This window comes from Hetaerina americana, unplaced genomic scaffold (assembly GCF_022747635.1).
Source record: "Hetaerina americana unplaced genomic scaffold, ioHetAmer1.1.p SCAF_7, whole genome shotgun sequence".
NCBI classification, from domain to species: Eukaryota; Metazoa; Arthropoda; class Insecta; order Odonata; family Calopterygidae; genus Hetaerina; species Hetaerina americana.
In genome coordinates, this window is record NW_027287316.1 from 85,749,521 (window position 1) to 85,756,366 (window position 6,846).

The following is a 6,846-nucleotide window of genomic DNA, read 5'->3' on the forward strand; positions in this document are numbered from 1 at the left end:
GTGTGCTCGACAATTTTCTGCAATAAAAAAAATGGATCAAAGAATTTGCATCAAATTTTGTGTAGAAAGTGGAATTAAGCGCTCCAAAATACATGAAATGTTGATAGTGGCATACGGTGAGTCTGCTCTGAGTGAAAGAAATGCTTATGAGTGGTGTAAGCCTTTCCAAGATGGCTGAGTAGATCCTAACGATGTACCTTGCTCTGGATGCCACAGCTTCTCAACAACAGATGAAAATTTTGAAGCAGTGAAGTGAAATTGTTTCAAAAAATCGTCGAATCATAATGAGAGAAGTTGCTGAGGATGTTTGAATATCGGTTGGCTCGTGCGATGAAATGTTTTCGGATGTTTTGGCCATGAGACACGTGTCATTGAAGTTCGTTCCGAAACTGCTTAATTTTGACCAGAAGAACCATCGCATGAGCATCGCTCAGGAGAAGTTGAATGGCGTCAACGATGATCCTGATTTGCTCAAAAGGGGCAAAACTGGTGACAAACCATGGGTACATGGTATTGATGTTAAAACCAAAGCCCAATTGTCCCCATTGGAAGAGCCTGGGAGAATAACCAAGACCGAAAAAAGCACGCCAAGTTCGATCAAATGTCAAGGTTTTGCTCAGTGTTTTCTTCGATTATCATGGGGTAGTACATCAGGAGTTCTTACCACAAGGTCGTATGGTCAGTAAGGAGTATTACCTTGAAGTTATGTGCCGTTCGCGAGAAGCAATACGAAAAAAGGTCCACAATTGTGGAACAACAATTTATGACTTTTGCATCATGATAATGGACCTGCTCACTCATCTTTGCTTGTGAGAGTTTTTTTTTGGCCACAAACAATGCCCCAATCACGCCTCAGCCACCATATTCACCTTGATTTGGCCCCCTGCGACATATTCCCGCTCCCAAAACTGAAGAGACCCATGAAAGGATGGAGTTTTGCAAGGATTGAGGAGATAAAGACTGCATCGAGAATTGAAAAAAGAGTTGGCACAAGTGTATTATATCTCGGGTGGGGAGATTACTTTAAAGGGGAAAACTTGAATATTGAAGAATAAATATTTTTTCATAAAAATATAATGTCACCTTACTTTTTGGACGAACCTCATATAGCTATTTCCTCATTTCATAATTGGTAACCATTGCTACAGACAGCATTGTTCTCTCACCAGTGCCCATAATTAATGCATTGCATTGACTCTCCCGTCTTGTAGGATGCATGCACTCTTCAACTAATTTAATGCTATATTTTCCTGGAACCAATCAGTCAAAAGCCACTGATGGGATAGATACCCATGCTCGCTCACACGTTTTTACACATAGGGATCATTGAAGATACAGGGTCGCACCCAAAAGTGGTAGGACTGATTTTTTTACAAGAATTTTACTGACGATATACTTACATCGACTTAATAATCTTCAAAGTATGCTCCTTGAGCTGCTACACACTTAGTATAATGTTGCTCCCATTCCCCGTACGCCCGCTGGAAATTTTCTTTGGGGATACCGTTGATGACCCTCGTCGAAGCCTCTTGAACTTCTCTTCTTGAGACACGTGTCAGTGAAGTTCATTACTTGAAGCCTCTTGTATGTTTATATTTTTCTACATAGACCTGGAACAGCTAATGTTCTTCATACTACCCAGCTCTTTCTGTCTTCTTTGGTGGAATAACGAACTGTGAAATGCATTCAAAGGCAATAATCACTACCATAGTATGCCAGTCTCAAAATAAAACTGTGATTGAAACATTTTACTTTGATGGAAAAATAGCAAACACTTGGAAGACTAACCTTTTTCATGAAATCATTATTGGAAGATATCAATAATTAAAACTACATGTGGCAATAGTAATGAATTCAAGATTTTTCACATTAACAATGATTTTAAAAATATGGTTTCGCACAGCAAAATGGCAAATTACATTTGCCATTTTGCCAAATTGCAACAAATGCCATTGAATGATAGAAGAGGTTAACAAAATATATTTGTAGGAGAACCTGCTAATATTTTGCTAGTGAAATCGAGTTTATCATGGCTGTCCATCCCTGCAAACTATCCTTCACCCTCTGCCACTATCCAACCAATCCTGCAACCACAATAAAATCAGATACACTATTTTTGCTGTTATATGTTGTTGTTATGAACTGATCCTAAATTGAATGGCAATTGTGTTTGGAAGTATTGTGTATGCAGTATTATCACATTAGCAGCACTAGTAATAACATACGTTATTACTGTGCTGCAGTGATAAATATTGTAGTTAGCCTTTCATTTCAATAAACATGGTCTTTTTAAAAATCAAATTTTCATTTGTTATTAAATTTTGCGTCAATAATTTCCTTCGAACTTGGCATGAAATTTAAATTACACACCTTACGTTAATAAGGTCGAACGGGACCAAAAGTATAGGTTTTCATGTCGTTATTTCTGACCGGAAAAACTATTCAATTATTAGGAGAGAAGCCCTCCAACGATGGTAGAATTCGCCACATTTCGCCTCTGCAATAACGACACCGCTTCCGAAAAAAATTCCCTCAACAAAATACCCCATCATCAATGCGCGCTAATCAAACAAGACAAGTGGTTTAATTTGCACCCGCGACCTAGTTCCAGATTCTGCCAACAGTCAGCTCCTCCTCCGTCGACACGTCTTGTCAGAGTTCGGCGGCGGCGGCGGAGAGCGCTGCGGTCGCGAGGAGGCGGAGCGTGGTACGTGGCGAGGCCGTGGGCCGCCGCGCGGCGGTAGTGTCGCCAACCCGTGAGGGCGGAAGGCCGCACGTAATTGGGCCATAGGCGGGACTCCCGCCGAACGAAGGAATATTTGTTCCCGGCGTTCAGCGGTCGCAGTCGGAAAATATTTCCCGCGATCTGCCCTTCTGAGCATTCGTAGGGGTCAATTTAATGGGAAACCCTTGGGGTCCCTAACTGCTGAGGAGGTGTCGCGGACAATCTATCGTCCCGAGAAACAAAATGAGTCCGCCTCAATCCCCTCGCGAAACGCGTTAGGTTTCCGGCTACACGTGGTGTTGTGTCTGCCGGTGCATGTTTTCATGAGCGGGCCAATAGTCGCGAAAGGATAACTTGACCTCTGTTCCTTTTGGCGCGTGGTGCCGCGGGCGGGTGCGGAGGAAGGTGCCATTTCCCCGTCTCGTGGGGGTAACGCCCTCTGCCACCGCCCCTTATTAGTGAGTGGCCCGTCGTCCACCGACGATTTCCACCATCTCCCGCAATTGTGCTCCTTTCGTGTATTCGCGTTGGTGCAATTTTGCCACCAGTGGCGCGAAGAATAAAAGATCCCGGTCGGTCGGTGGCGTGGCGGCGGGGAGCAGAGGAAATCTCCGACCGAGTGCATTTCGGGCCCGAGTGTGTGTGTTCTCGGTTGGTTCGGCGTTGACGCGGGGGATACCGGTGGAGGGATTAACGGTGGTCGGCCGGACTTCGTCGCCACCGCAGAGGACGCTCTTCGCCCTGCGTCACAGCGGAGGGGTGGCAAAGTAAGTGGCAAATGTTGCGCACCCTCATACGGCCTGCCTTCTCGTTCCTGATTATGACAGATGAGTGTCATGACTCGCCTGAGATCGGGTTTTGCATTTGCATTCGAATTTGCGAGGGTAGTGGCAGGAGGAGAGTTGCGAAGGTCAGAGAGACATTTTGCCAGACCGAGGATAATTTATCAGAGGTACGCAACGTGAAGGCTCGGAAGAGATCAGTACATATTTAAATACGAGGGAAACTTGAACAATGGACCAGATACCTGAAGGGGAGAAGATGAGCATAGATCGAAGGCTTTTGATGCAAATACCAATGAGAAGAATGGAAAAAATAAGTGAGAAAGACAGGGGGTGTAAACATGTCGGGCGAAAGAAGGAAGGTGGTTTGTATTTTTATTTATTGTAATTAATTTCAATGTTTTGTTTTGGCTCGATGAAAATGAAGCCTTATCGAAGCTGAAAAAATGTGCATTCCGTCAATTGTCATTTATAATGGTGAAAAGTTAAAACATTATTACGTGATTTAAAATTATTTACATGATTAATAATTTAGTTTACGTCTAAGTTGTGCGGCGGTTCCTCCTACGTCTAATAGACCGTCAGAGGTCCTCCGGACCCCAGGCCCACCCAGACGGTAGGAATAAAGCTTGCTCTGTCTTGAGTGACAACATTTCGACCGAGTAAACGTCGAAGGGTTGCGGCATATTCAGTGTGCAGCATATGCCGAGTTGGTATTTCCCTTAAGGAGGATCATCCGATAATTTAATACATAAGTTTATTTTGTTCATGCTAGCAGGCAACATCGAGGCAGAGTTGAAGGTCCCAATTAAATTAAGTATATGTAGTATTGTGCCACGTATAGACCAAAAAAGGCTCGTTTGGAGCCAAATTGAGGGTTTAAACCAGAGATTGCTGGGATTTTGCCGGGAAATCGGAGCGGACTTCGTTGATCTGAGGCCCGTCCTCTCATCGTGTCGGGTACCCCTTAATCGCTCCGGGGCATATACTGCCGAGGCATCGCGGTTTGTAGTACGTAGGTTACATGAACACGTTTCGAGGGTTCGCATAGCTGGTAGGCAAGAGCGTAGCTCATATATTGGGATAAATAAAGTAGAATCCAGCGCTTTTTGTCAATTCAGATCAGGTTATGCCTCTCAAATCCCCAAAAAAATTGAACAAACAAACACTTGCGTTAAAACAACATATAACCCACGTAAATTTAATAAAACTGATGCCTCTAAATACATAAAAGATAGCAATGCGAGTGAATGTAATTCTTTTGCCTCTGTGAACCACGAATCGTCTCAAAACAGTTTTGTTAGCGTACATAAAACCGAAAAACAAGAAGTAAATGACCAAATTAAAATTATAACATTAAACTGCCGTAGCATTAGAAACAAAATATCGGATATCGATTATATGTTTGCCAGTACAAACGCAGACATAGTAGTTGGAACGGAAAGTTGGCTCACGGGAGATATAGCAAGCAATGAGGTTTTTCCGAGCAGTTTCACAATTTACAGAAGGGACAGACCAAATAGATTGGGTGGGGGAGTATTTATTGCAGTAAAGTCACATCTTAGTAGCCAACGATACGAATGCGACGTAAATGACATAGAAAGCGTTTGGTGCAACACTAAGGACTACAATGGCAGAAGCCTATTCGTGTGTTCATTTTATAGACCCCCAGATTCTAACACAGATGCCCTACACAAGCTCGACGAACAAATATCCACTCTCAGCAGCAGACAAAGCAACAGTATTACTATAATCGCTGGTGACACAAATCTACCGTCAATTGACTGGGACCCGTACTGCTTAGGAAAATCTGCCAAAAACCGAGATTCATGCCAAGAGCTCCTTCATATATTAACAAAACACTCCTTATAACAAATTGTTAAATCACCAACACGGGGCCAAAGCATACTAGACATCTTTGCGACTTCTATGCCCGAAATCATTACTAACATTGAAATAATAGACGGAATCAGTGACCATAAGGCTATTCTTGTAGAGTTAAAAACTAAGTTCGTCAAAATAAGCAAAGAAAAGCGTTATATATATATATACATATATATATATATATATATATATATATATATATATATATATATATATATATGCTGCACACTGAATATGCCGCTACCCTTCGACGTTTATCGGTCGAAATGTTGTCACTCAAGACAGAGCAAGCTTTATTCCTACCGCCTGGGTGGGCCTGGGGTCCGGAGGACCTCTGACGGTCTATTAGACGTAGGAGGAACCGCCGCACAACTTAGACGTAAACTAAATTATTAATCATGTAAATAATTTTAAATCACGTAATAATTTTTTAACTTTTCACCATTATAAATGTCAATTCACGGAATGCACATTTTTTCAGCTTCGATAAGAATTCATTTTCATCAAAAATAAAAACAAAACATTGAAATTAATTACAATAAATAAAAATACAAACCATTTAAAGCTTAAAATAACATCAACTAGAGTGTGCTGCTAGTCCAAACCAGGAAGAGTGTACATGCGTGTGAACCAGAGATGTCTATTTCTCAAACAATATTCACGCTTCAGCAACGAAATTCATTTTATTTGAAGGGAAATTTTTAATTTCATACCAAGTTAAAGGAAATAATTTTTCTATCTCTGAAATTTAAACAGAAATAATGAAAAATTTATTTATGATAAATGAAAATCGGAGAATTTCAAAATATTTATTAAAAAATTTTGACCATACTCAGAAAACGTTGATATACTACCTTGATCAAAAAGTTCCCGGAATAACCACCGTGTGGCGCTCCCATCGTTCCGATTTGAGTTCTGTTTTTTTTTGTTAAATTGGTACATCTGTTGTTGATATTCCCTTTAAATCTTAGTGTCATAACTTGACATTTGCAAAAGTTACGTAGCCAAGAGTACATCTATCTCTGTGTGTGTTGGCGATTTTTTACAATTGCAGAAATGGATTTAAATTTGCAACAACGAACTTGTATTAAATTTTGCGTAAAAAACGGATTTAGTGGCGCACGGACGTTGGAAATGTTGGAAAAGTGTTTCGGCAACGATTCTCTAAAAATAACGGTCGTTTACCAGTGGCACGAGCGGTTCAGAAGTGGTCGTGAGTCAATCGAAGATGATGAACGCAGTGGCAGACCATCGACATCGAAAGTCGGTGAAAAAATTGATAAAGTAAAAGAAATGTTGGTCAATAACCGCAAATTAACCATCAGAGAAATAGCGGAGGACTTGAACATTGCCTATGGATCCGCCCAAGACATTGTGGTTAATGATTTGGGTTTCCGTCGTGTAGCAGCAAAAGACCTCAATTTCATGCAAAAAAGAGACCGTGTTGACGTCGCA